General features: G+C 45.5%; 1 protein-coding gene across 1 annotated transcript in view; it reads right to left on the bottom strand.

Moving 5' to 3' along the window:
• The window catches only part of LOC135522735 (catenin delta-2-like), a 401,912-nt gene that overhangs the window by 151,656 nt on the left and 224,352 nt on the right, over window positions 1-25,904 (bottom strand). The gene's annotated exons all lie outside the window — the stretch shown is intronic.

Genomic DNA, 25,904 nt, shown 5'->3' with positions numbered 1-25,904 from the left:
CCACAACGTCGGAAGTACGCTTGTGGTCATTGTCCATTTAGAAGACACATTTGCAACCAAGCTTGAACCTACTGACTAATGTCTTGAGATGTTGCTTCAATATATCCACATAATTTTCCTACCTCATGATGCCATCTATTTTGTGAAGTGCACCAGTCCCTCCTGCAGTAAAGCCCTCCCACAACATAATGCTGCCACCCTCCGTGCTTGACGGTTGGGATGGTGTTTTGCGGCTTGCAAGCATCCCCCTTTATCCTCCAAACATAACGATGGTCATTATGGCCGAACAGGTCTATTCTTGTTTCATCAGACCAGAGGACATTTCTCCAAAAATTACGAAACTTTGTCCCCATGTGCAGTTGCAAACCGTAGTCTGGCTTTTTTAATGGAGGTTTTGGAGCAGTGGCTTCTTCCTTGCTGAGTGGCCTTTCAGGTTATGTCGATATAGCACTCCTTTTACTGAGGATATAGATACTTTTGGACCTGTTTCCTCCAGAATCTTCACAAGGTCCTTTGCTGTTGTTCTGGGATTGAATTGCACTTTTCGCACAAAAGTTCGTTCATCTCTAGGAGACAGAATGCGTCTCCTTTCTGAGCGATATGACAGCTGCCTGGTCCCATGGTGTTTTGATTATAATCACAGCCGTATATATCCCCCCCCAAGCAGACACATCGATGGCTCTGAACGAACTTTATTTAACTCTTTGCAAACTGGAAACCATTTATCCGGAGGCTGCATTCATCGTTGTTGGGGATTTTAACAAGGCTAATCTGAAAACAAGACTCCCTAAATTTTATCAGCATATCGATTGCGCAACCAGGGGCGGAAAAACCTTGGATCACTGTTACTCTAACTTCCGCGACGCATATAAGGCCCTGCCCCGCCCCCCTTTCGGAAAAGCTGACCACGACTCCATTTTGCTGATACCTGCCTACAGACAAAAGCTAAAAAAAGAAGCTCCCACGCTGAGGTCTGTCCAACGCTGGTCCGACCAAGCTGACTCCACACACCAAGACTGCTTCCATCACGTGGACTGGGACATGTTCGTATTGCGTCAAATAACAACATTGACGAATACGCTGATTCGGTGTGCGAGTTCATTAGAACGTGCGTTGAAGATGTCGTTCCCATAGCAACGATTAAAACATTCCCTAACCAGAAACATTGGATTGGTGGCAGCATTCGCGTGAAACTGAAAGCGCAAACCACTGCTTTCAATCAGGGCAAGGTGTCTGGTAACATGACTGAATACAAACAATGCAGCTATTCCCTCCGTAAGGCTATCAAACAAGCTAAGCGTCAGTACAGAGACAAAGTAGAATCCCAATTCAACGGCTCAGACACAAGAGGCATGTGGCAGGGTCTACAGTCAATCACGGACTACAGGAAGAAATCCAGCCCAGTCACGGACCAGGATGTCTTGCTCCCAGGCAGACTAAATAACTTTTTTGCCCGCTTTGAGGACAATACAGTGCCACTGACACTGCCTGCAACGGAAAAATGCGGTCTCTCCTTCACTGCAGCCGAGGTGAGTAAAACATTTAAACGTGTTAACCCTCGCAAGGCTGCAGGCCCAGACGGCATCCCCAGCCGCGCCCTCAGAGCATGCGCAGACCAGCTGGCTGGTGTGTTTACGGACATATTCAATCAATCCCTATACCAGTCTGTTGTTCCCACATGCTTCAAGAGGGCCACCATCGTTCCTGTTCCCAAGAAAGCTAAGGTAACTGAGCTAAACGACTACCGCCCCGTAGCACTCACTTCCGTCATCATGAAGTGCTTTGAGAGACTAGTCAAGGACCATATCACCTCCACCCTACCTGACACCCTAGACCCACTCCAATTTGCTTACCGCTCAAATAGGTCCACAGACGATGCAATCTCAACCACACTGCACACTGCCCTAACCCATCTGGACAAGAGGAATACCTATGTGAGAATGCTGTTCATCGACTACAGCTCGGCATTCAACACCATAGTACCCTCCAAGCTCGTCATCAAGCTCGAGACCCTGGGTCTCGACCCCGCCCTGTGCAACTGGGTACTGGACTTCCTGACGGGCCGTCCCCAGGTGGTGAGGGTAGGTAACAACATCTCCTCCCCGCTGATCCTCAACACTGGGGCCCCACAAGGGTGCGTTCTGAGCCCTCTCCTGTACTCCCTGTTCACCCACGACTGCGTGGCCACGCACGCCCCAACTCAATCATCAAGTTTGCGGACGACACAACAGTGGTAGGCTTGATTACCAACAACGACGAGACGGCCTACAGGGAGGAGGTGAGGGCCCTCGGAGTGTGGTGTCAGGAAAATAACCTCACACTCAACGTCAACAAAACTAAGGAGATGATTGTGGACTTCAGGAAACAGCAGAGGGAACACCCCCCTATCCACATAGATGGAACAGTAGTGGAGAGAGTAGCAAGTTTTAAGTTCCTCGGCATACACATCACAGACAAACTGAATTGGTCCACTCACACAGACAGCATCGTGAAGAAGGCGCAGCAGCGCCTCTTCAACCTCAGGAGGCTGAAGAAATTCGGCTTGTCACCAAAAGCACTCACAAACTTCTACAGATGCACAATCGAGAGCATCCTGGCGGGCTGCATTACCGCCTGGTACGGCAACTGCTCCGCCCTCAACCGTAAGGCTCTCCAGAGGGTAGTGAGGTCTGCACAACGCATCATCGGGGGCAAACTACCTGCCCTCCAGGACACCTACACCACCCGATGTTACAGGAAGGCCATAAAGATCATCAAGGACATCTACCACCCGAGCCACTGCCTGTTCACCCCGCTATCATCCAGAAGGCGAGGTCAGTAAAGGTGCATCAAAGCTGGGACCGAGAGACTGAAAAACAGCTTTTATCTCAAGGCCATCAGACTGTTAAACAGTCACCACTAACATTGAGTGGCTGCTGCCTACACACTGACAATGACTCAACTCCAGCCACTTTAATAATGGGAATTGATGGGAAATGATGTAAATATATCACTAGCCACTTTAAACAATGCTACCTTATATAATGTTACTTACCCTACATTATTCATCTCATATGCATACGTATATACTGTACTCTATATCATCGACTGCATCCTTATGTAATACATGTATCACTAGCCACTTTAACTATGCCACTTTGTTTACATACTCATCTCACATGTATATACTGTACTCGATACCATCTACTGTATCTTGCCTATGCTGCTCTGTACCATCACTCATTCATATATCCTTATGTACATATTCTTTATCCCCTTACACTGTGTATAAGACAGTAGATTAGGAATTGTTAGTTAGATTACTTGTTGGTTATTACTGCATTGTCGGAACTAGAAGCACAAGCATTTCGCTACACTCGCATTAACATCTGCTAACCATGTGTATGTGACAAATAAAATTTGATTTGATTTCATTATACTAGCGTACTATTGTTTGTACAGATGAATGTGGTACCTTCAGGCGTTTGGAAATTGCTCCCAAGAATGAACCAAACTTGTGGAGGTCTACAATTATTTTGCTGAGGTCTTGGCTGATTTCTTTTGATTTTCCTAAGATGTCAAGCAAAGAGGCACTGAGTTTGAAGGTAGGCCTTGAAATACATCCACAAGTACACCTCCAATTGACTCAAATTATGTCAATTAGCCTATCAGAAGCTTCTAAAGCCATGACACAATTTTCTGGAATTTTCCAAGCTGTTTAAAAGCACAGTCAACTTAGTGTATGTAAACTTCTGACCCACTGGAATTGTGATATAGTGAATTATAAGTAAACAATTGTTGGAAAAGTGACTTATGTCATGCACAAAGTAGATGTCCTAACCAACTTGCCAAAACTATAGTTTGTAAACAGGAAATTTGTGGAGTGGTTGAAACATTTGTTTTAATGACCAACCTAAGTGTATGTAAACTTCAACTTCAACTGTATAGACCAAAATAGTCTCATTGATGATACATGACTTATAAAGTATGGTTACATTTCATTAGCTCTGTTAAACCTACCCTTTGGAATGACTTTGATAGAAACAGTTAATATATTTAGTTATTAAGAGATCTCTCAATAATCATTCTCAAGGTAGCACATTGGTAGTTGTCACTGTCAGTGACAAATAACAAAGTTAAGTAAGACTGGCCTTACTTAAACCGTAGATGGGAGACAAAATGACTAATCGCAGATAAATAAACTCTCCAGTCGGAGGTGCTGCCCAGCCTATTGTATTTATATCTATTTTTATTTATTCTAATTTTTTTGTAACCCTTTTTCTCCCCAATTGGTAGTTACAGTCTTGTCCCATCGCTGCAACTCCCCTGCGGACTCGGGAGAAGCAAAGGTCGAGAGCCATGCGTCCATACGAAAAACGACCCTGCCAAGCCACACTGCTTCTTGACACACTGCTTGCTTAACCAGTAAGCCAGCCGCACCAACGTGTCAGAGGAAACACCGTCCAGCTGGCGACTGAAGTCAGCTTCCAGGCGCCTGGCCCGCCACAAGGAGTCACTAGAGTGCAAAGGGACAAGGAAATCCCGGCCGGCCAAACCCTCCCCTAACGACGCTGGGCCAGTTGTGTGCTGCCTCATGGGTCTCCAGGTCACAGCTGGCTGTGACACAGCCTGGGATCTAACACAGGTCTGTAGTGATGCCTCAAGCACCGCTGCGCCACTTGGGAGGCACTGTTTTTTTTTCTGATAGTGGATATAACGTTTAATATCAACACATTTTATACAAGGTTTGTCTATGTTGAAAATGGGTTACAATGATGACATAATCCTGTTTTAAAATTGTCACCCTCAAAACAACGGTTTATGAGTACTTTAATGTCACTATATGTGACATTACGCTGAAACAACGTTGATTCAACCAGTTTGCGCCCAGTGGGTCGTCTGTCCGACTCCTTACTGAGGCAGACATTTACTGCAGAGGTCAAACCCTCCCTGAAATGATAGATGAAAATGCTACAGTGAGACAGATGAGGGTTGACACACACACACAAAGTGGAAAGGGAGTTCACAGTAGACTTAAACATTCTATGAACAAGGTCCCAAGAAAATTCACTTCTGTTCTGATGTTGCCAGAATTGAAATGCTATTCCCTCTCTCTCTCTCTGTTTCTCTCTCTTGGTTTCTCTCCCTCTCTGTTTCTCTGCCCTCTCTGTCTATTTCTCTCTTTTCTCTTTCTCTCTAGTTCTCCCTACCTCTCTCCCTTTTTACCCCTCTCTCGTTCTCTCTGTCTAAGTGCATTCTCTCTCAGAGGACAGAGTACAAAGGACACCAAAACACTAACTCCCTACACTAAAACCTAAAGCAGAGAACAAGTCGACAGGCAGACGGACAGGCAGCGACAACAAGGACACTTCTCTCACAGCTCTCTAACAGAGCAAGGGCTTGCTAATGGAGAGATGGCTAGTAGGATGAAGGAGAGAGATAGAGAAATAGGGGATGGGGGGAGGGGGTATATTGTTATTGAGCCCTCAGGGGAGAGAAGGGAGAGGCTTCTTAACATCAGAAGTGTTGGAGCACTATACACACAATTAGGGGCAGAAAGGTCAAAAATACATGCATACACTCTGGCTATAGAATGCTCTTACTTTCTGTCTTTCTCTGTCTCTCTGGTATTGAACTCTCTCTGGTGCTCTCTCTCTCTCTCTCTCTTTTGTATTAGCTCGTGACCCACAACTCACACATTGTCACCTCTCCATAGAGTTCAATAAGGAGAAGATAGGTACATTAGCAGAGAGAGGAGCAGAGAGAGGTCTTAGGGTAGCGGAGAGAGGTCCTAGGGTAGCAGAGAGAGGTCCTAGGGTAGCGGAAAGAGGTTCTAGGGTAGCAGAGAGAAGTCCTACGGCAGCAGAGAGTACTAGGGTAGCAGAGAAAGGTCCTAGGGTAGCAGAGAGAGGTCCTAGGGTAGCAGAGAGAGGTACTAGGGTAGAAGAGAGTGGTCCTAGGGTAGCAGAGAGAGGTCCTAGGGTAGCAGAGAGAGGTACTAGGGTAGCAGGGAGAGGTCCTAGGGTAGAAGAGAGAGGTCCTAGGGTAGCAGAGGGAGGTCCTAGGGTAGCAGAAAAGGGTCCTAGGGTAGCAGAGAGAGGTCCTAGGGTAGCTGAGAGAGGTCCTAGGGTAACAGAGAGAGGTCCTAGAGTAACAGAGAGAGGTCCTAGGGTAGCAGAGGGAGTCCCTCAGGTAGAAGAGAGAGATCATTGGGTAGCAGAGAGAGGACCTAGGGTAGCAGAGAGAGGTCCTAGGTTAGCAGAGGGAGGTCCTAGAGTAGCAGAGAGAGGTCCTAGGGTAGCAGAGAGAGGTCATAGGGTAGCAGAGAGAGGTCCAAGGGGAGCAGAGGGAGGTATTAGGGTAGCAGAGAGATTGTATAGGTAATTGCCAAAATAAAGGAAACACCAACATAAAGTGTCTTTATAGGGCGTTGTGCCACCACGAGCTGCCAGAACATCTTCAATGCACCTTGGCATAGATTCTACAAGTGTCTGGAACTCTATTGGAGGGATGCAACAACATTCTTCCATCAGAAATTCCTTAATTTGGTGTTTTGTTGATGGTGGTAGAAAATGCTGTCTCATGTGTCAGGCCACAATCTCCCATAAGTGTTCAATTGGTTTGAGATCTAGTGACTGAGACACACACGCACACGCACACGCACACACACAGAGATCTCTTCTTCTAGCCATGGTAGCAACTGGGCATTTTTATACATAACCCTAAGGGATGTTATTGCTTTATTAACTCAAACACCTGCTTTCAATATGCTTTGTATCCCTAATTTACGTAAGTGTTTCCTTTATTTTGGCAGTTGCCTGTAAGTGTTTTTTTGTATGTGTGTGGGTGGAGAGAAAATGAGATCCTCTACTGCTAAAACCAAACTAATATGACTATGATGAGCATGTGCACCTGCCTGGTATTCTCTTCAGACATGCCCACAGAGGCAATAATCATTCAGATTATTACTACAGTGAAGGAAGCTGCCTGCTAACAACAGCACACACCTCAACAATAGACAAACAGCTATTCAGACACGATACAAACAAGCTGAAAAGTTTTATTTTTACCACTATTGACCATCTCAAGTAAACAAACCCCCTGCAATGTTAAAATATTAATTCATATTTATATGAGCAGTGTGTGTGTCGGTGTGTGTGTGGTGAGGTTTAAGCAGTCAGAAGCTGTAATATAACTGAGGGCTTAATTCTCTGAGTCATACAGAGCAGAGTGCTCTGCATTCATATAGCTACTGCTGTGTGTGTGTGTGTGTGTGTGTGTGTGTGCGTCACACACATCGCTACACCTGCTTGCACTCACACAAACTTCAGAAGGATTAACCAAGGCTAAATGCAGCCAGCCACTTCAGAAAGAAAGGAGGAGAGAGAAAGGGGGAGAGAGAAGAGAGAGAATGAGGAAAAAGTGACAGCAAGAAGAAGAGAGAGAAAGAGAAAGAAAAAGAGAGAGAGAGAGAGAGAGGAAGAAAGAGAGGGGAACAACTATTGAGATAAGTAGAGAGGTAGAGAAAAGAGGTGGTGGGAGTGCTACTGTGATGACTGACATCTCAGTTCTTATAAATGTGGCTTGTTGCGTAATGGTTGTTTTGCTCTCATTGAGAGTATTGAAAATATTACTGACGTGAATGTGTATGTGTTTCTTTGTTAATGTATTTTCCCAAGATGCTGAGAGTGACTCGACCTTGGCTGTATCTATTGTACTATATAATAGAGATAATATAACAGTCTTAAGAGTGTGTGAGGTAAAGCGTGTGTTAGTGTTATTATAGGGTGTCAGGAAGTTAAGAGTGTGTGAGGTAAAGCGTGTGTTAGTGTTATTATAGGGTGTCAGGAAGTAATGTAACACTTCACTGGCAGGCCACACAGGACAGGCAGGCCACACAGGACAGGCAGGCCACACAGGACAGGCAGGCCACACAGGACAGGCAGGCCACACAGGACAGGCAGGCCACACAGGACAGGCAGTCAATACAGGACAGGACAAACACATTATAGATCTGTCCCTCCACAGGACCGGAGATGAGGGGTGAGGTCATACAATCACATGCACACGCACACATACACACAATGTCATCATGGGGAGAGGAGTAAGAAAACAAAAGATCTTGTCTGATGACTCAGACACACAAGGGCATTCACTCCCTCCTTCCATCCCTCCTTTTGCCTCCCTCCTTTTCCTCCCTCCTTCCATCCCTCCTTTTACCTCCCTCCTTCCATCCCTCCTTTTACCTCTCTCCTTCCATCCCTCCCTTTACCTCCCTCCTCTCCTTTTACCTCCCTCCTTCCATCGCTCCCTTTACCTCCCTTCCTTCGTTGTACCTCCCTCCTCCCTTCCATCCCTCCCTTTACCTCCCTCCTTCCATCTCTCCTTCCATCCCTCCCTCCTCCCTTCCCTCCTTTTACCTCCCATCTCTCCTTTTACCTCCCTCCTTCCATTGCTCCCTTTACCTCCCTCCTCCATTCCCTCGTTGTACCTCCCTCCTTCCTTTCATTCCTCCTTTTACCTCCCTCCTTGCAGCAAATGCTTCATCTAGCTTATAGAGAGAGCCTTTGATGATTTTACACACACAAACACACAGTATCACATCATTAGTATGATGAATAAGATCGAAGCCTCTGGGGCCACACACACCCTGCAGAGCAGGGGGAAAAAAGAGAGTGAGAGATAAAGAGAGAGAAAGAGAGAGAGAAAACACTTCCACTAAATTCTGGATGAATGCCCTCGACTTCAACAATCATCACCATTTCCTGTTGCCTCTCAATGAAGGAATGATGGAGAGAGAGATGGAAGAAGAGAGGGAGGGAGAGGTGAAGAGATGACATCATATTGAGAGAGATATGGAGGGGGTGATGGAGGAAGAGACAGAGGAAGAGATATATAGAGCATCTATCTCAAAAGTTAGACATACTGTTTTCTTCTTTATTCAACTCTTCCACTACAGAATATTCCAGATCGATGGCTGCCTCATCTAATAAGAGACAATGAACACTTGAGTTGCTCCATATTGTTCTTCCAAAGGTCAAGCTCCTCATCCCTCTCTCACATACCAGATATACAACTCACTGACATTAACGTCTTTATGCAAGTCTGGGCTCAGCTTTCAAATGAGAGCATCAAACCAGAAACAGAGATAAAGGTCTTTATTAATGTATGATGGAGCGCATGCAAGAGGACTTTGCTGAAACAAGATATCAAACTCACTGACCTAAACGTCTGCACGGTTGTGCTTTAACTTTTATCGGCATACAAGATATTCAACTCATCTGTACTTCTCATGAAAAGTGGTGACTTTATGCAAACTGGAAACGACATTCCTGAGGCTGCATTTATTGTAGCTGGGGATTTTAACAAAGCAAATTTGAGGAAAATGCTCCCGAAGTTTGACCAACTCATTGACTGTGGTACTCGTACTGGTAAATCATTGGGCCCCTTCCACTCAACTTTTTTGAAATGCCCACAAGGCCTTCCCCCGCCCTCCCTTTGGCAAATCTGAACACAACTTAATTTTGCTCCTCTCTTCCTAGAGGCAGAAACTCAAACAGGAAGTACCCATGCTAAGGTCTATTCAACGCTGGTCTGACCAATCGGAATTCATGCTTCAAGATTGTTTTGATCACGCGGACTGGGATATGTTCCAGGTAGCCTCTGAGAATAACATTGACGAATACATGGATACAATGACAGTGAGTTAATCAGGAAGTGTATAGGAGATGTTACATCCACTGTGACTATTAAAACCTACCCAAACCAGAAACCGTGGATAGATGGCAGCATTTGTGCAAAACTGAAAGAGCAAACCACCACAATTAACCATGGAAAGGTGACTGAGAATATGGCCGAATACAAACAGTGTAGTTATTCCCTCTGTAAGGCAATCAAACAGGCAAAACGTCAGTACAGAGACAAAGTGGAGTCACAATTCAACGGCTCAGTCACCAGACCTATGTGGCAGGGTCTACAGACAATCACAGACTACAAAGGGAAAACCAGCCACGTCGCAGACACTGATGTATTGCTTCTGGACAAGCTAAACACCTTCTTCGCATGCTTTGACGATAAAAAAGTACCACTGGTGAGGCCCGCTACCAAGGACTGTGGGCTCTACTTCTCAAATTACCCACATGAGTAAGACGTTTAAGCTGTTAACCCTCGCAGGACTGCCAGCCCAGACGGAATCTCTAGCCGCGTACTCAGAGCATGCGCAGATCAGCTGGCTGGAATGTTTACAGACATATTCAATCTCTCCTTATCCCAGCCTGCTGTGCCCACTTGCTTCAAGATGTCCACCATTGTTCCTGTACCCAAGAAAGCAAAGGTAACTGAACTAAATGACTATCGCCCCGTAGCACTCACTTCTGTCATCATGATGTGCTTTGAGGCTAGTTAAGGATCATATCACCTCTACCTTACCTGACACCCTAGACCCACTTCAATTTGCTTACTACCCCAATAGATCCACATCGCAAACTTGCACCTTAGAGGCTGCTGCCCTATATACATCAACTTGGACTCACTTGCTACTTTAATAATGGAACACTAGTCTCTTTAAAAATGTTTAAATAATCTTTACATACTGCTTTACTCATCTCATATGTACAGTGCCTTGCAAAAGTTTTCATCCTCCTTGGCATTTTTCCTATTTTGTTGTATTACAACCTGTATTTATTTTTATTTTTGTATTTTTCACCCCTTTTTTCTCCCCAATTGGTAGTAGTTACAGTCTTGTATCATCGCTGCAACTCCCGTACGGGCTCGGGAGAAGTGAAGGTCGAGAGCCATGCATCCTCCGAAACACAACCCAACCAAGCCACACTGCTTCTTCTTCTTCACAATGCCCATCCAACACGGAAGCCAGCCGCACCAATGTGTCGGAGGAAACACCGTACACCTGGCGACCGTGTCAGCGTGCACTGCGGCCGGCCCGCCACAGGAACCACTAGTGCGTGGTGAGAAGGATATCCCTGCCAGCCAAGCCCTCCCCAAACCAGACTACGCTGGGCCAATTGTGTGTCGCCCCATGGACCTCCCGGTCGCGGCGAGCTGCAACAGAGCCTGGACTTGAACCCAGAATCTCTAATGGAACAGCTAGCAGTGCCTTAGACCACTGAGCCACTCGGGAGGCCAAAACCTGTAATTCAAATAGATTTTTATTTGGATTTCATGTAATGGACATACACAAAATAGTCCAAATTGGTGAAGTGAAATGAAAAAAATCTGGTGCAACCTTCAGAAGTCACATCATTACTTAAATAAAGTCCACTTGTGTGCAATTTAAGTGTCACATGATCATTGATCACATGATCAGTATATATACACCTGTTCTGAAAGGCCCCAGAGTCTGCAACACCAGTAAGAAAGCGGTACCATGAAGATCAAGGAGCTCTCCAAACAGGTCAGAGACAAAGTTGTGGAGAAGTAAAGATCAGGTTTGGGTTATAAAAAAATATCAGAAACTTTGAACATCCCACGGAGCACCATTAAACACATTATTAAATGTATACATTTAAAGAATACGGCACCACAACAAACCTGCCAACAGAGGGCCGCCCACCAAAACTCACAGACCAGGCAAGGAGGGCATTAATCTGTGAGGCAACAAAGAGACCAAAGATATCCCTGAAGGAGCTGCGAAGCTCAACAGCGAAGATTGGAGTATCTGTCCATAGGACCACTTTGTAGTCATACACTCCACAGAGCTGGGCTTTATGGAAGAGTGGCCAGAAAAAGAAGCAGACAGGTTTGGTGTTTGCCAAAGGGCACGTGGAAGACTCCCCAAACATATGGAAGAAGGTACTCCGGTCAGATTAGACTAAAATTGATATTTTTGGCCATCAAGGAAAACGCTATGTCTGGCACAAACCCAACACCTCACATCACCCCGAGGACCCTATCCCCACAGTGAAGCATGGTAGTGGCAGAATCATACTGTGGAGATGTTTTTGGGAAACTGGTCAGAATTGAAGGAATGATGGATGGCGCTAAATACAAGAAAATTCTTGATGGAAACCTGTTTCAGTCTTCCAGAGATTTGAGACTGGACGGAGGTTCACCTTCAAGCATGACAATGACCTTAAAGATACTGCTAAAGCAACACTCAAGTGGTTTAATTAAGGGGAAACATTTAAATGTCTTGGAATGGCCTAGTCAAAGCCCAGACCTCAATCCAATTGAGAATCTGTGGTGTGAATTAAAGATTGCGGTACACCAGCGGAACCCATTCAATTTGAAGGAGCTGGAGCAGTTTTGCCTTGAAGAATGGGCAAAAATCCCAGTGGTTAGATGTGCCAAGCTCATAGTGACATACCCCAAGAGACTTGCAGCTGTAATTGCTGCAAAAGGTGGCTCTACAATGTATTGACTTTGGGGGAAGCTGAATAGTTATGTTAAAGCTCAAATTTTCCGTTTTTTTTTGTCTTATTGCTTGTTTCTTCCACTTTAGGCATGTTGTGTAAATCAAATGATACAAACCCCCCAAAAATCTATTTTAATTCCAGGTTGAAAGGCAACAAAATAGGAAAAATGCCAAGGGGGGTGAATACTTTCGTAAGTCATTGTATATACTGTATTCTATTCGACCTTATTTTAGTCAATGCCATTCCGACATTGCTCAATCTAATATTTATGCATTTCTTAATTCCATTCTTTTACTTTTAGATTTGTGTTTATAGTTGCAAATTGTTAGATATTACTGCACTGTTGGAGCTAGGAACACAAGCATTTTGCTACACCTGCAATAACATCTGCTAAATATGTGTATGTGACCAATAAAATGTGATTTGATTTTGATTTGAATTTGATTTGATAAAACAAGACAAACTTCAAACAAGATATACAACTCCCTGACCTTACCGTCTGCTGCCTATGCAATATAGTACTTTTAATGTAATATAGAACTTTCCATAAACAGGTGCACATTTTCCTTTAATCCAAGTGCAGAGAGGAGACACGTGGAGATAGGATTCTGCCTAGCTGCCATTTTACAATAATCCCCCTTAATACGATGGCAATGTCACAATAGGATGTGTGAAGTGTGTGTGTGTCTGTGTGTTTGTGCTTGTGTGTGTGTGTCTGTGCGTTTGTGCGTGTGTGTGTGTGTGTGTGTGTGTGTGTGTATGTGTGTATGTGTGACAGTGGCAATGTCAGGAGAGGGTTTGTGAAGTAGCTGACACATACGTATTCATATATCAACCTTGAGTACCCGATACCTTATTGAGCTATAGATTAGGTGTTGTGGGAGGTTTGTGTGCATGTGTGCGTGTGTGCATGTGTGTGTATGTGTGCACGTGTGTGTGTGTGTGCACGTGTGTGTGTGTGTGTGTGTTTGGGCGGAATCTAGCCTAGCGGTTCGAGCATTGGGCCAGTAACCAATAGGTCACTGGTACAAATACCAGAGCCGACAAGGTAAGATTTGCTCCAGGAGGTGCCGTACGACTACAGTATGACCATGTAAAACAACACATTTCACTGCACCTGTCCAGTGTTTATGACTATATCTATTAGGTGAGTGTGTGATGGATGTTAATGGAAGAGCTGCCAGAGGCAGTAATTACAGTAAACACCATTGACATGATGCACACACACATACTGACAGCTTCATCTACTGACGCTGCTTCACACAATACAGAGAGAGAGAGAGAAGGAGCGAGAGAGAGAAGGAGCGAGAGAGAGAGTAGGGGAATAGCGAGAAGAGAGAGCACCTTTCAACAATGAAAGCAACAATTATGTCCTTGTCTTCTGTTCATGTCTGATGTTTTGTCTCTGTCAAATTGTGGCTTCCTCCATTTCCTCACTCTCTCTCTCTCCTCTATCTCTCCCCTCTCTCTCTCCTATATCCCTACCCTCTCCCCCTTTTCCACTGATGATTACCAAAACAAAACACTTCACAGTGATCTTGCTGCAGTCAAGGGTTTCACTCATCACTTCTGTTCAGCTCCAGAAAGCAACACTGGTGACAAAGTAATGTCAATCAAACTGCTCAACTAATCATCATCATCATCATCTTCAGCATCATCAACAAATTCACAACAATCACCACAAGTATCATTGTCATCACCCATCATCACTTCAAAAAGCCTATTTGCTACGACTACCATAAACTTTTATAGCCTGGGTGTTTATTAGCTTTAATCAATCAACACAACAGCCGCTTATTAGAAACATGCTTCTATTTGAGCCAGGTGTCTATTTACTTAATGCACACAGATTTTACTCAATAAAATGTTGAGAAGACCGCCATACTGTGACCAGTATGACCAGTATAAATATTCTAATAACAAATCCATCGCAGATCAGACTAGGCTGCCTATCGTACAACCCCGATATTCGTGCTTCAGAGATGTGTCCACGATAACCTCGTAAACAATTAATTTAGACCAGGCATTTATTTGAAACAGGCGTTTATTTGCTGAAATGTTTGCCGATGACCGGCTATTAAAAGGGACAAGAGGCTATTTAATGCTCTGCTTTTAATTGAAATTTTACGGTATGTGGCAAGCATGGCTCCCTCCTCCAGACTCTGTCCTCTCTCCAGTGATAGTCCAGACCTAGGCCCCCTGGTAAACTATAGCATCATCATCATAACAGAGAAGATAACCAGTAGAATGTCTCCTTAACACAGAGGACACAGCAAATACACACAAAAATGTAGACACATGCAGACACACCCATGCAAGGGCGCTCACACACACACACACACACACACACACACACACACACACACACACACACACACACACACACACACACACACACACACACACACACACACACACACACACACACACACACACACACACACACACACACACACACACACACACACAGAGAGAGAGCAACCACTCAGAGAAAAAAATGACCACAACAGGCTACTTACTTACAACAGTTAGGAAAGATGGCCAAGTCACAAACACAACACACACACATACACACACACTAAACACAACACACACACTAAACACAACACACACACTAAACACAACACACACACTAAACACAACACACACAATAAACACAACACACACACAAAACACAACACACACACTAAACACAACACACACACATACTAAACACAACACACACACATACACACACACTAAACACAACACACACACATACACACACACTAAACACAACACACACACAAAACAAAACACACAAGCACACAACACACACCCACAAACCCCCACAAACACACACACACAGCTCCTCCGGGCCAAGGTTCTGGTGATGCATCATTACCCTCCCTCGGAGGTGATTCCATATCCCAGCATGCATTTCTCATGTGGAGAGGAAATTACCCCTGGGCCGTGCTGAGAGCCAAGAGTGTGTCCTCTCTCATCTTCTTCATTTCCTCCCCCTATCTCCTCTCCTTCATCTCCTCCCCCTCTGTCCTCTCCTTCATCTCCTCCCCCTCTCTTCTCTCCTTCACCTCCTCCCCCTCTCTCCTCTCCTGCATCTCCTCCCCCTCTCTCCTCTCCTTCATCTCCTCCCCCTCTCTCCTCTCCTTTATCTCCTCCCCTCTCTTCTCTCCTTCATCTCCCCCCTCTATCTTCTCCATCTCCTCCCCCTCTCCTCTCCTTCATCTCCTCCCCCTCTATCTTCTCCCCTTCATCTCCTCCCCCTCTCTCCTCTCCTTCATCACCCCCCTCTCTTCTCTCCTTCATCTCCTCCCCCTCTCTTCTCTCCTTCATCTCCTCCCCCTCTCTCTTTTCCTTCATCACCCCCCTCTCTCCTCTCCTTCATCTCCTCCCCCTCTCTCTTCTCTTTCATCACCCCCCCTCTCTCCTCTCCTTCGTCACCCCCTCTCTCCTCCCCTTCATCACCCACCCTCTCTCCATCTCCTTCCCCTCTCCAGCTCTCTCCTCTCCTTCATCACCCCCCATCTCTCCTCTCCTTCATCACCCCCTCTCTCCTCTCCTTCATCACCCCCCCTCTCTCCTCTCCATCTCCTTCCCCTCCTCCAGCTCTCTCTCTCCTTCATCACCCCCCTCTCTCCTCTCCTTCATCTCCTCCCCCTCTCTCCTCTCCTTCCTCACCCCCTCTCTCCTCTCCATCTCCTTCCCCTACTCCAGCTCTCTCCTCTCCTTCATCACCCCCCTCTCTCCTCTCCTTCATCTCCTCCCCCTCTCCTCTCCTTCCTCACCCCCTCTCTCCTCTCCATCTCCTTCCCCTACTCCAGCTCTCTCCTCTCCTTCATCACCCCCCTCTCCTCTCCATCTCCTTCCCCTCCTCCAGCTCTCTCCTCTCCTTCATCACCCCCTCTCTCCTCTCCTTCATCACCCCCTCTCTCCTCTCCTTCATCACCCCCTCTCTCCTCTCCATCTCCTTCCCCTCCTCCAGCTCTCTCCTCTCCTTCATCACCCCCCCTCTCTCCTCTCCTTCATCTCCTCCCCTCTCTCCTCTCCTTCCTCACCCCCCTCTCTCCTCTCCATCTCCTTCCCCTACTCCAGCTCTCCCTCTCCTTCATCACCCCCCCTCTCTCCTCTCCTTCATCTCCTCCCCCTCTCTCCTCTCCTTCCTCACCCCCTCTCTCCTCTCCATCTCCTTCCCCTACTTCAGCTCTCTCCTCTCCTTCATCACCCCCCTCTCTCCTCTCCATCTCCTTCCCCTCCTCCAGCTCTCTCCTATCCTTCATCACCCCCCCTCTCTCCTCTCCTTCATCACCCCCCTCTCTCCTCTCCTTCATCACCCCCTCTCTCCTCTCCATCTCCTTCCCCTCCTCCAGCTCTCTCCTCTCCTTCATCACCCCCCTCTCTCTCCTTCATCACCCCCCTCTCCCTCTCCTTCATCTCCTCCCCCTCTCTCCTCTCCTTCATCACCCCCCTCTCTCCTCTCCATCTCCTTCCCCTCCTCCATCTCACTCTTTTTATCCTCCTCTCCTTCTTCCTTCCTCTTTGTTTTGACCTCTATCTGCTCTCTCATTTTCTTCTTCTTTCTCTCATGTCTCTCTACCTCCCTCTTTCCCCATTCTCTCTCGCCATCTCTCTCTTCCCTTTATCTCCCTCTGGTCTCTCTCTCCCTTTCTCTGAGGGAAAACAACAGAATAATAACAGAGACAAAAAGCATGGACGGGTTGTATAGTAGCACCAGTGTCTAACGAAGCTCCCGTGTGTCCCTAGTTTCTGCCTTATAATAGCCTCGGTTTATTTCATATCACACTGTCATATTCACACAACAGTCCCACTTCTCTCTCCACATCCATTCACCTCAACACCACAATACAATAACACATACAGTACAATAAAGAGCAGCTCTGAAGAAAGGGTCATCTTTATAGCTACAGTCCACTCAAAAAAACACATACGACACACCCTCAAACATCTCCTAGGTACAAGGACTGCACAATATCAGTATGGTATGAGTGGCTGGATATTGTATCTCATATAGGATGTGAATGTACTCCATAGAAAACGGCACTTATCTCACACGTAGCTCAAAATTGGGCCTCAATTTTCATTTAAAGGAGATCCTCTCACACAGTAATACATAAACCATATGACGCTGTACACGACACGCACACACGGACACACACACACACACAACCTCCTGCATAATGATGACAGCTCTCCTCCAGGTCTCAGTGTATCATGTGATGTACCATTCCCCAGAGAAATCACCTACTGGTTCGACACACACACACACACACACACAATAAGTCGCTGGATTGACTTATTGGAAAATGTCAGGCTCACGCTAGCCGATCAGAATGCAGCATCACACGCATAACTACACACACACACACACACACACCCCTCTGACCAGTGTGAACCACACCTTATATAAATAGCATGATCCCTTTTATTAGGCTGTCTCAGTGATGGGACCCATAGTGACAATAAACAGCCAGCACACTGATTATATCTGACTCTAGTATGATACATCATATTAAATCATATCAGCTATGATGGTAGCTTACAACATATGATATGTCGTATCACATCATGTAACACGTACTACATATAGTACATGCATCTTTTCTTGCCACAGAGTAGAATTTGTAGTACATAGACAAACCCTCACCCTCCCTCCTTCTCTCTCCTCCCTCCTCCTCCTTTCACTCCATCCTCCGTTTCATCTTCAGAAACACCTCCTCCACCTCTCCACCTCTCCTCCAGCTCATAGACTGCTCCTCTCTTCCTCTGATGGCAGCTAACCTTGTTAGCACCTCCTAACTGCAGGGATGATGTTATTACAAATGTATCATGTCTGGTGTGATGTGGGTTGCAGGGTGGGTTTGGGTGTGTGTGCATATGCTATAGCAGAATGTATCATGTGGGTTGCAGGGTGGGTTTGGGTGTGTGTGCATATGCTATAGCAGAATGTATCATGTGGGTTGCAGGGTGGGTTTGGGTGTGTGTGCATATGCTATAGCAGAATGTGACTGCGTATTAAAATATGTGTTTTACAGCTCAAGTTGAAAGATAAAGAATATTTTAGACTTCCCGTAATGTGTGTGTGTGTATGTGTGTGTGTACGTACGTGCGTGCGTTCCCTTGTGTGTGTGTAGCCCTCTAGGTGAAGTGTTTAGTAATGTGGGACGACATGGTGGCATCTGACCTTTTAACTAGGACGCTAACAGGCCTATGGGAACACTCACACACTACATCGCTAAGCGCTTCAGCCCCAGAGGGCTGCCTTAGCATATGTGTTACAAAGCCAACCACTTTCACACACTGTCTGGAGTTTAACACAAGCTGCTGGCTAAGATATACACCGCTTGGCCAAAAGTATGTGGACACCCCTTCAAATGAGTAGATTTGTCTATTTCAGCCACACCCGTTGCTGACAGGTGTATAAAATTGAGCACACAGCCATGCAATGTCTGTATACAAACATGACCAGTAGAATGGTCACCGTACTGAAGAGCTCAAGGACTTTTAACGTGGCACCATCATAGGATTCCACCTACCAACAAGACAGTTCATGACATTTCTGCACTTCTAGAGCTTCCCGGATCAACTGGAAGTGCTGTTTTTGTGAAGTGGAAACTTCTAGGAGCAACAACAGCTCAGACGTGAAGTGGTAGGCCACTCAAGCTCACAGAATGGGTTGGCCGATGTCTGAAGTGCGTAGCGCATAAAAGTCACTTGTCCTCAATTGCACCACTCACATGCTCTCATTCACAAAGCGAGGTCCATACAGAATTGGTTTGTCGAGATCGGTGTGGAAGAACTTGACTGGCCGACACAGGAACCTGACCTCAACGCTATTAAACACTTTTGGGATCAATTGGAACGTTGACTGCGAGCCAGGCCTAATAGCCCAACATCAGTGCCCGACCTCACTAATGTTATTGTGGCTGAATGGAAGCAAGTCCCCACAGCAATGTTCCAACATCTAGTGGAAAGCCTTCCCAGAAGAGTGGAGGCTGTTATAGCAACAAAGGGGGATGTTCGACGAGCAGGTGTCCACATACTTTGGGCCATGTAGTGCACATGAGCACATCACATCAATTAGATTAGATGATATTAATAAAACATTCATTATATAAGATTATATGCATCGCCATGCATATTTACCCTGGATGGATACAGTGTTAAATTGGATATGGTCCTGAGTCTCACCTACAGTTGAAGTTGGAAGTTTACATACACCTTAGACAAATACATTTAAACTCAGTTTTTCACAATTCTTGATATTTAATCCTAGTAAAACATCCCTGTGTTAGGCCAGTTAGGATCACCACTTTAATTTAAGAATGTGAAATGTCAGAATAATAGCAAAAAGAATAACTTATTTCAGCTTTTATTTCTTTCATCACATTCTCAGTTGGTCAGAAGTTTACATACACTCAATTAGTATTTGGCAGCATTGCCTTTAAACTGTTTAACTTGGGTCAAATGTTTCAGGTAACCTTCCACAAGCTTCCACACAATAAGTTGGGTGAATTCTGGCCCGTTCCTCATGACAGAGCTGGTGTAACTGAGTCAGGTTTGTTGGTCTCCTTGCTCGCACATGCTTTTTCAGTTCTGCCCACAATGTTTCTATAGGATTGAGGTCAGAGCTTTGTGATGGCCACTCCAATACCTTGACTTTGTTGTCCTTAAGCCATTTTCCACAACATTGGAAGTATGCTTGGGGTCATTGTCCATTTGGAAGACACATTTGCGACCAAGTTTGAACTTCCTGACTGATGTCTTGAGATGTTGCTTCAATATATCCACATAATTTTCCTACCTCATGATGCCATCTATTTTGTGAAGTACACTAGTCCCTATTGCAGCAAAGCACCCCCAAAACATAATGCTGCCACCCCCGTGCTTGACGGTTGGCATGGTGTTCTTCGACTTGCAAGCATCCCCCTTTTTCCTCCAAACATAACGATGGTCATTATGGCCAAACAGTTCTATTCTTGTTTCATCAGACCAGAGGACATTTCTCCAAAAGTACGGCCTTTGTCCACATGTGCAGTTGCAAACCATAGACTGGCTTATTTATGGCAGTTTTGGATCAGTGGAACATTGACAAGGTCCTTTGCTGTTGTTCTGGGATTGATTTGCACTTTTCGCACCAAAGTACGTTCATCTCTAGGAGACAGAACGCGTCTCCTTCCTGAGCGGTATGACTGCTGCGTGGTGCCATGGTGTTTATACTTGCGTGTTATTGTTTGTACAGATGAACGTGGTACCCTCAGGCATTTGGAAATTGCTCCCAAGGATGAACCAGGCTTGTGGAGGTCTACAATTTGTTTTCTGAGGTCTTGGCTGATTTCTTTTGATTTTCCCATGATGTCAAGCAAAGAGGCACTGAGTTTGAAGCTCGGCCTTGAAATACATCCACAGGTACACCTCCAATTGACTCAAATGATGTCAATTAGCCTATCAGAAGCTTCTAAAGCCATGACATCATTTTCTGGAATTTTCCAAGCTGTTTAAAGGCACAGTCAACTTAGTGTATGTAAACTTCTGACCGGATGTTGAGCGTTTGTAAATTTGTCAGTTATTCTGCGCTCTGGCACACTCAGATGAGACTGCTCTGAAATCGGAGTAGATAGACAGAGCGAATTTACTGTCCATCTACAGTTGTCGCAGTGACATCATCATGAACATTCTATTGAAATGGTTTCTGTCAAGGATGCCATGGTTGCCCTTAGTTTGAAGATGTAATCCGGAGACAGGTGTTTTCTCCATCTCCTTAGCTATCATACTCTAATTCCACTGATTTCAAAACTCTGTCCTCCATTAAGTGGAGAGCAACACTTATGCAGTTTTACTACGGGACAGCATAATGGCTCTCCTGTGAAGTAGTGACGCATGACATACGCCGAGTTTCCTCAAACTAATCATATATGTTACTAATTTTCAAACGTATGATATGTTACGAATTCTAGGTAGGTGGCTAGGTGGCTAAAGTTAGTGTTAGTGTTCACTAATGTTAGCTGGGCTAGGGGTTAGGGTTAAGTTTAGGATTTAGGTTAAGGGATTAAGGTTTGGGTTAAGTTTAGGAGTTAGGTTAAAGGATTAAGGTTAGGGCTAGGCGAAGGCTTAGTTAAAAGGGTTAAGTGTAGGGTTAGGTTTAGCTAACATGCTAAGTGGTAAGTCGTTGAAAACTTGCTAATTAGCTAAAATGCTAAAGTTGTTGTGATGAGACTTGAACTCGCAACCTTTGGGTTGCTAGAAATCTGCATTATACGCACACCCATCCCCACCAAGTTCCCTCCTTTAGTTTTTATGCAACCATACCAAATGTAACATTTCATCCTAAATGTCTTTCAGATTTACATACAGAATAATGCGACATGCCAGGTTGCACACATACACACACTATAGTAGCAAGCTGACAGGCAGGCTTCACTGAGGACAATGAATGTGAGTGGTGTGGAAGCAAAGAGCTATTCATATTCTATCATACTGTATTTCTGTGAATAGTGTTCTGTGAATAGCTCTGATCACCTTGGACATTAAAAGCTCTCCCTCTCGCTCTCATTTCTCTCTCTGAGTGAAGTCATTCCCTCTCAAGGCTGACTCTGAATGCTGCATATGAAGACAGCTCTCTCTCTCTCTCTCTCTCTGTCTGTTATTCTGCTCTACCTCTCTCTATCTCCCCTCTAACTGCCAGCTTTAGGTGTGGCTTCCAGGCTTGAGTGGAACATAAGTTTGAAATGTTAGTTTTTTTATAGCTGTTTTCAGTCGCACTGCGTACTTTTCCTTCTCTTTTAACAGATTAAGCGTGACTCTGACAATGATGGATTGTACAAATGTTTTGGAATACTCATTGCATTATTTACGGACTTAAGAAACACATTCACCTCCACTGGCACTGCATATCTGGGACAAACTTCAGTAACAAGAAACCGGGCGAGAGGAAAAACAGGCGATAAGGGCAGACAGACGATCGATACTGACAATCGAAGGTCGCAGACCTGAAATACATCTGAAGCACAATCGTTCACGTGAATGCAGAGTTCTAGCTGAAATATGTGATTTCGCAAATACATCCAAAAATGCCTCAAAAACGTTGAATGTGCATGTTTGTAATTCAAGATCATTGACAAGCAACATGGATGAATTTGAACTGCTTCTTCAGTCAGTAAACTCAGAAATGTCTCACTGAAAAATGGACCCACGAATATATCCCAGATTAATTTATTTTCATACAAGACTATCAGCTGTTAAGACGGTCCAGAGGGGGATGAGAGGAGGGGGCGTTGCTATGTATGTGAATTACATTACGCAGGCAAAGTGTGTGGCTTCAGCTCCGTCCTATATCATTCCCCAGGTCAGTTTAAACTGGTAGTGGGAGGACTCTAACATCCACCATGGACACATGACAAAACACCTCAGCAGAACACTGTGGATTAATCTCATCAACACCGTTGATGTGATCAGGATGTGCTCTCCCCAAATGGGTCTCATCCTGTGTGAAGACTTTAATCACCTGCCCATCAAGATGCTGACAAACTCCCACCCTGACATGAAACAAGACTAAAGGGGAATCACCCTAGATCTGATCAATATAAATAAATCATTAAATTGCTTCAACACCCCCAGTGTACTTGCTCCTCTCTGCTCTAGTGATCATAATGTCTGCTGTTCTCCCCAAACGCAACATCAGGGGGAAGAAGTGAGGTGCAGTGGCAGAAATGCCATCTGGTAACCCAGAACAGAAAGGAGGCTTTGCCTTGGTGGATGTACAGTACTGAATGGTCTGCCATTTATGAGGTGGCGAGCATTGATGCAAAGGTGTAGCCATTCAACTCCTGCATTCAAACTACACTTGATATATGCACGCCAATCAGAAATAAGAAAACAACAACTCAGGACAAGTCCTGGATGACTGAAAAAATAAAGGCTACCATCAGGAAAAGACGGGAAACTAACCAGATGGGGGGACACACACAATGAAATAGAGACAATTCAGAAACACAGTGCAAATTCTTATCAAGAAAGTATAGAAAAACTACTACAAAACTGAAATCCAGGACCTAAAGAAGAAAACCCCCAATGAATGGTGGGACTTCATTAACAAAGGACTGGGACGAAAGAAAAGGTTGAGAATACAGGTTGAAGGAGTTGAAGAAGATGATGTGGCTGATGTTTTAAATGGCTTATTTTCTGAGGCATTGACAAACACCACACCTCTTGTCACCTTGCCCTTGTCCATGTCTACTAAGTAGGTTGAGCTGTGTGCAGCATTGGCCAAATAAAGCAAGCACTGACCAGGCCCAGCCTATGTATGGGCCGGACAGCATTCCAGCCTGGCTACAAAAAGAGCAGAAGATCTTGCCCCTGTCATCAAACACATAGTTAACACCTCCTATTGCCAGGGGACTGTTCCTGATGCCTGGAAGACAATGTGTGTCCCATACCTAAAGTGTCAAACCCATGTACAATGAGTGACTGAAGGCCGATCTCTCTAACTCTCTAATCTCTCATGAAAAAACTATTTGCAGTCCTATCTGAGTGCCCAAACCAGTACGCCTACCTCACAAAGTCAAGCACTACTACTGGCTGACAGCTACAGACTCCAAAAAAAACAAACTATTGTACCAAAGCCTTTGATTGAGTAGACCATGCAACATCTGTCTGACATTGAACTGTGTGCAAGTTGAATTGCCTGGCTCCTCAGCTCTACCACTGGAAGAAAGCAGGGGTTGATGGCGAATGGCACATTCAGCCACAAGGTGGCGTTGTCTCACCATATCAGTTTCTACTTCACATGTCCACCCGGAAAGATGTCTTCAGTGACACTTTGGACTCTGGGTACGTTGATGATGTAGGACTGTCCTAGACCAGCATCCAGGAGGACACTTCCATGGGATTGGAGGCAAAGCAGCTAGAAGTGTCCAACAACATGCTACTGAATAGGAAAACGTCCACAACCTGCACCAATAATCCTCGGAGGACAGGAAGTACCAGTGGTATCAACGACCAACTATCTTGGTTTTCATCTAGATTCCAACCTCAGTGGTGACACACATGTGGACCAGTCAGTGAGGAAGGCCTCAAAACGCCATAAATGGCCTACCCACTGAAGATCTAGTCACAGTATACACCCAACTGGACCGGTTGCAGAGGAGGGCCTTGAGGATCATCTCCAGAGGTGGAGCAGTCCAACCACAGTGCACCTGGTGAAGGACATGCACACTTTGAACACTGCATGACCTGCTCTCCAAAAGAGGTGACTGCACCACCAGGCTCCTGAGAAACAGCCACCAACTGTCCTGTATCACTACCCGAATGGGCCCCGAGAAATGCCACTCTACCCACTGCTTTCAGACTGTACAACAACTCTAGCTCTTAAATGTTTTTTCTAAAATGGTCTTTTTCACAATCAAATTTTAACATTTCAGTTTACATCATGAAAAAATGTCCTGTAAATTTTTAAGTGTCCTGTATTCTATTACTGCCATGCAATGTCATGTATTTGATGTGGGTGCTTTGGCACTCAACTACTCTTCACCCTACCCCTTCTGACACCCAGGTGGTGACACGCATCTCTGCGTGCCTGGCAGACATATCGGCTTGGAAGTCGGCCCACCACTTCAAGCTCAACCTCAACAAGACGGAGCTGCTCTTCCTCCCGGGAAAGGCCTGCCCACTCCAAGACCTCTCCATCATGGTTGATAACTCCACAGCGTCCCCCTCCCAGGGTGCAAAGAACCTTGACATGACCCTGGACAACAACAGCGTGTCGTTCTCTGCAAAGTCACTTTAACCATATCTACATGTACATACTACCTCAATAAGCCTGACTAACCGGTGTCTGTATGTAGCCTTGCTATTGTTATTTTCAAATGTCTTTTTACTGTTGTTTTATTTCTTTACTTATCTACACACACACACATACTTTTCTTTGCACTATTAGTTAGATTCTGTAAGTAAGCATTTCACTGTAAGGTTGTACCTGTTGTACATTTAGCAAGTCACTGTTTTCCAACATCGGTAGAGTACGACCTTTCCTCACACAGAAAACCTCATCCAGGCACGTGTCATCGCCTGTCTAGACTACCACAACTCTGTTGGCTGGGCTCCCCACTTGTGCCATCATACTCCTGTAACTTATCCAGAATGCAGCAGTCCGCCTGGTGTTCAAACTTCCTAGGTTCCCCCATGTCACCCCGCTCCTCCGCACATGCAACTGGCTTCCAGTCGAAGCTTGCATCATCTTCAAGACCATGGTGCTTGCCTATGGAGCGGCAAGAGGAACTGCCCCTCCCTACCTTCAGGCTCAAACACTACATCCCAACCCGAGCACTCCGTTCCGCCACCTCTGGTCTGTAGGCCCTCCCACTCCTACGGGAGCCCAGTCAAAGCTCTTCTGTCCTGGCGCCCCAATGGTAGAACCAGCTTCCCCCTAAAGTCAGGACAGCGGAGTCCCTGCCCATCTCTCGAAACGGTCTGAAACCCTACCTCTTTGAAGAGTATCTTAAATAACCCTCACGGCGTCCCCAACGCCCCTCTTTCATC

Source organism: Oncorhynchus masou, chromosome 30 (genome assembly GCF_036934945.1).
Source record: "Oncorhynchus masou masou isolate Uvic2021 chromosome 30, UVic_Omas_1.1, whole genome shotgun sequence".
NCBI lineage: Eukaryota > Metazoa > Chordata > Actinopteri > Salmoniformes > Salmonidae > Oncorhynchus > Oncorhynchus masou.
Note: the sequence above shows the minus strand (reverse complement) of the source record. Positions and strands in the feature narration are given on the sequence as shown.